General features: G+C 35.3%; 1 protein-coding gene across 4 annotated transcripts in view; it reads right to left on the bottom strand.

The window, feature by feature from the left end:
* LOC106871426 (uncharacterized) overlaps positions 1–2,214 on the bottom strand; it is a 377,941-nt gene extending 375,727 nt beyond the window's left edge. For all 4 annotated transcript variants that reach the window (XR_008264553.1, XR_008264554.1, XM_014917874.2 and 1 more), the window contains exon 1: positions 1,604–2,214. The gene's annotated coding sequence lies outside the window, so the exon portion shown is untranslated. The remainder of the gene's footprint in view (positions 1–1,603) is intronic.
* Between the last annotated feature and the right edge of the window lie 2,450 nt (positions 2,215–4,664).

Genomic DNA, 4,664 nt, shown 5'->3' with positions numbered 1-4,664 from the left:
ATATATATATATGGCGGAGACACACACAATTACAAAAGCGTGTGAATAATCATTTGGATGAACGAATGCGAATCATGCGGTTTTTATTTGTGAATTACATGTCTGAGACAATGTGTGTTTCGACAACGAGCGATTGTTTTGTATATGAATGTATGTATATCTCTGTAAGAAAGAGAGAGAGAAAAAGAACGATGTATGTTTAATATATAAATTCTACATAAACATATGTGACTATGTTTGAGTATGTGTGTGTAAGAACAACATACTTTCTAAAGATGTCCATAGAAGATATTGCTAATGGCACCAACGATCCCGAGCTTTATCAGTACCTCAGCCTTTCCACTGTCGCGCTAATGCTAATTACTACTCCTGAGCCAGCAGACAAAATCGAAAAGGCGATGACACATTTGCAAGGGGCCCTTTAACACTATCGATCACACTCTCTCACACATATACACACACACACACACACATACACATATATATACATCCGTACAATATGCACCGATATATCTTGGCAGCTGTGTTCAATTTTCTTTTCTATACTTTGTTTCTTCTCTCAACATGATGCGATGGACGAATTGACAGAAGTGAAAATATAAATATACGATGAGATAATATGAACGTATGGTATTATGATATAAATAACATATACGTTGGTATAATTTAAATAAAATATATATGTAATAATATATATAAACACTCAAAAGCGCTGGAAGGCTCCAGCGTAATTAAATCGCATCCTTTTTTTTTTATGTTGGTATCCAGGCTGGAAAAGCCGTTGGGTCGAGGATTAACATGCCCAGTGTACAGCATATCAGCGGCAACAGACGTATATACCTAAATGTACACACCAGAACACATGGTTAACCGAAGTAAATACACAGACACACACACATGTACCTAACTACACATCAAGGGAAAGTAGCTGCACGATCGTTTGACCGGTTAGAAATAGCAGATAAATCTCCCCCCAAAGGAAGGACGACTCCTAGGATAATGCCGTCTTGGATGCACAAGGGTTGAGAGAGAAAAAAAAAAAACAGAAGGAAATACGGGATGATGAGGGCTTCAAACGTCTTTGAATATACGTCTGTCTGTTCGAATTAGGGCTGATGTAGGGAACACTAACATCACCAACATATTTATACAGGTAGGGGGTTAATTGAGGATAAAACGCGCGCATACATAAAAACATATTTCACAGGGTCGGAGGATACACGTTCACTGAAAGACACACACCTTCATAAATACATGTACACATCCAGAATGAAAGAGAGAATAAAATTCGGTTTATACTTAAAATAAATAATACAATAATACTACTACTAATTAAAGCAATAATACACAGCACACTCGAGCCACGCGCGCACCTGCAAATTCACTATATACACATAACATTTCAATATATACACATATTGAGAGAAAAATGAAACACATTCGGAATATAACATTGTATAAATACGTACGACATACATAGAAAATAAATTCAAATTACCTATTCAAAGATTTAGGATACATTTCTCCACACTTTCTTTTTTCTTAATAAACTTTGTTATAAAAAAAAACAACAGAAAAATAAAGTAAAACAATAAAAACTTACCCAACAAATTAATGTTTTTATCTTTTTTTTTTTTAATCCTCAAGAAATCGGTTAATAAAAAGCAATAAACTTTGATGTGATTGTTTTTCTCCTGTCTATAATTTTTCCCTGCGTCAACGTGTGTTAATAATAATAGATTAAATAATAATAAGTCCTGCTTGGTGTTCACAATTCCATCCTCTTAATTTCCTAACACCAGTCTCAGCTATTTATGGCAATAGTCGGCAGACCTAACTAACCGATCATCATTAAAGCACAGTTCCACACACGAAAAACTTAACGTGGAACACGAATCTTATTGAAAAACTAAATATATTTTTTAATTAAAGGCCAAAATAAACTTTTAACTTGTTTTTATCATATTTCAGCGATGGATTCTTTCACTTTAAATAAAACCACAGCCACAGTAGCGACTCCGTTGTTATGCATCGGTTTTGACTTGCCATTAGTGAACCAAGTCCAGGGGGCGCTTTGTCTTTTTTATTATTTTTTAACTTTTTGTTTTCTCTCCCCCTCTCACTCTGACTCTCTTTCTTTGTATTTCTTTCGCTTTCCCTCTCACTTCCCTTTTCTTTCTCTGTCTCTGTTCCTCGCACTCTTTTTCTCCCGGTCTGTTTCTTGCCTTCTCTTTTTCTTTCTCTCTCTCTAACTCTTTTCTTCACTCACTCTCTCACACTGATTCTCTTTCTCTCACTTACTGTCTCTCTCTCTCTAGTTCATTCTCTTTCTCTTTTTTCTCACTCTTTTCTCGTTACCCCTCTCTATCTCTTTGTCTTTCTTTCACCTGCTCTCTCTCCTTCTCTCACACACACTCTTTTTCTCCCCTTCTTCCTCTCTTTATCATTCGCCTTCTCGTTAAGGGGAGATCACCACGGCTCATCACCCATTCACATTCGCGCTTCTTCACCTCCAAACCATCGCCTTCTACAACTGTTCCTTTCACTCCCACTCAGTCTACACCTTTATCTCGTTCTGTCTCTCTCTCCCTCTTCTACTTCTCTCTACCTCATCCTCCTTCCTTCCAGCTACTTTATATTTACTCATAGATATATCTATCTTTCTATTACTTACAACAACGAAAAGAAGCAAAAAAGTAACTATAGCATCTCGGACATTACATTTCATCACAAAAAAATTATTCATATTTTAGATTACTTAATATCACCACTAAACCATCATCACAAGTCTCTTCGTAGTTTAATAATTATCTTTAATTATATCTCGTTATCGTTTGTTTCGTATCTTCCACCATTTTCTTTCTACCACGCCTGGACTCGCCGAGGAGAAGCGACGGTGAATCATTTTTAACCTTTATTTCTATCAGTTTTTACCGATAAATAATCGTTCTATTTTTATATTTCAGGTGCTAAACTCTCCTTTTTTCATTTGAAACATCTAAAAGCCCTTCATAGTTTCCAGTGTCCATAATAACACCCCATGAACGATTGTCTTGTTACGTTTGAGTGTCTCAGTAATTTCCCTCCTTAAAATACATTTGTTTTTGTTTTAAATGTTTACCATTTAAATATTTACCATTATTACATAATTGACACTGGTTATAATGACAGTTAATTAATTCTCTTTTTTATAATAGTTGATCTTGGAGTACATAAAACTATTAATAATAACATGTAGATATTGGAATCCTGTTTAATTGCTTCCAACCATTCCAAGTTTTTCAAATTTTCACCTGATTACCTCGCCTGCCACTACGTTCTGAGTTCAAATTCCGCCGAGGTCGACTTTGCCTTTCATCCTTTCGGGGTCGATAAATTAAGTACCAGTTACGCACTGGAGTCGATGTAATCGACTTAGTCCCTTTGTCTGTCCTTGTTTGTCCCCTCTATGTTTAGCCCCTTGTGGGCAGTAAAGAATTATATTATTATTATTATTTCTTTTAATTGTAGCTTTTTCATGCAGCTGACGAATGTCGGAATTCTTTCTAACAAGAAATTAATAATAAAGAAGTTACATTTAAAAAAAATATAATAATAATAATCAGGTGAAAATTTGAAAAACTTCAGGTTGTTAGAAGAATTTAACAAACAAAATGCAAATATTGAGTTGAAAAATCCCTTTGATGGAAGAAGAAATCGAAGGCTGCTCCTGAGACCGAAACCCACATCTGTAAACAAGCACAGCTTTCGATTTTTTCTATCCGAAACGATTTTCAACCAATATTTACCTGCTGTTATTTATAGCTTTATCTGCTTCGAGAACCACTATTACAAAAAATTATTGCAAGTTCTCTCGAAAAGTTTATCTTTCTAATGATCGTATTATTTATTTATTTATTTATTTACTATGGTTATAGTGTTTTGTTTTCTTTTTCACAGATAATTTGGAATCGAAGACGTCCAGTAAACTTTCAAACCAAGAAGTGGAAGGTGTAAGCGAAATATATTAAAGCTGCATAGAAAAACATCACAGCGACTAGAATTACTACAACTACTGCGGCTACTGCTGTTGTTATATTGTTATCACTGTCGCCATGGGTGATCGATACAACATCCACAGCCAGTTGGAACATCTGCAATCGAAATACATTGGAACTGGACACGCGGATACAAATAAATGGGAATGGCTGACTAATCAACACAGGGATAGCTATGCTTCCTACCTTGGCCATTTTGATATGCTCAACTATTTCTCACTGGTGGAAAATGAATCGAAGGCTCGTGTCCGTTTCAATCTGATGGAAAAAATGGTACAGCCATGTGGTCCGCCTCCCGAAAGACCAGAAGATTGAATCATATCGGACTCTACCCCCCACCTTTTTTTTTTCATATGTATAAATAAATTTTTTTTTTTCAATTTCATTCATATTTTCTTATCAATTTACAATTGTTAATTTTTCTCTTTCTCTTGCCATCTTCATTTTACACACATAGACGCATTGACACATACATTTGTAATTTTCCGGCCCAGTTTCGATCTCAACTAATATTTTTCCAACGTGTCCAGTGGCTTTTATAGCTCAGTCGAATCACCTAGTCATTTAGAATCGTAATTAAAGACTACTGATTTCAGTCATGTTGCTACTGCCCTTAGATAAAACGTG

This window comes from Octopus bimaculoides, chromosome 7 (assembly GCF_001194135.2).
Source record: "Octopus bimaculoides isolate UCB-OBI-ISO-001 chromosome 7, ASM119413v2, whole genome shotgun sequence".
NCBI lineage: Eukaryota > Metazoa > Mollusca > Cephalopoda > Octopoda > Octopodidae > Octopus > Octopus bimaculoides.
The sequence above is the reverse complement of the archived record's forward strand: the minus strand, read 5'-3'. Positions and strand labels throughout refer to the sequence as shown.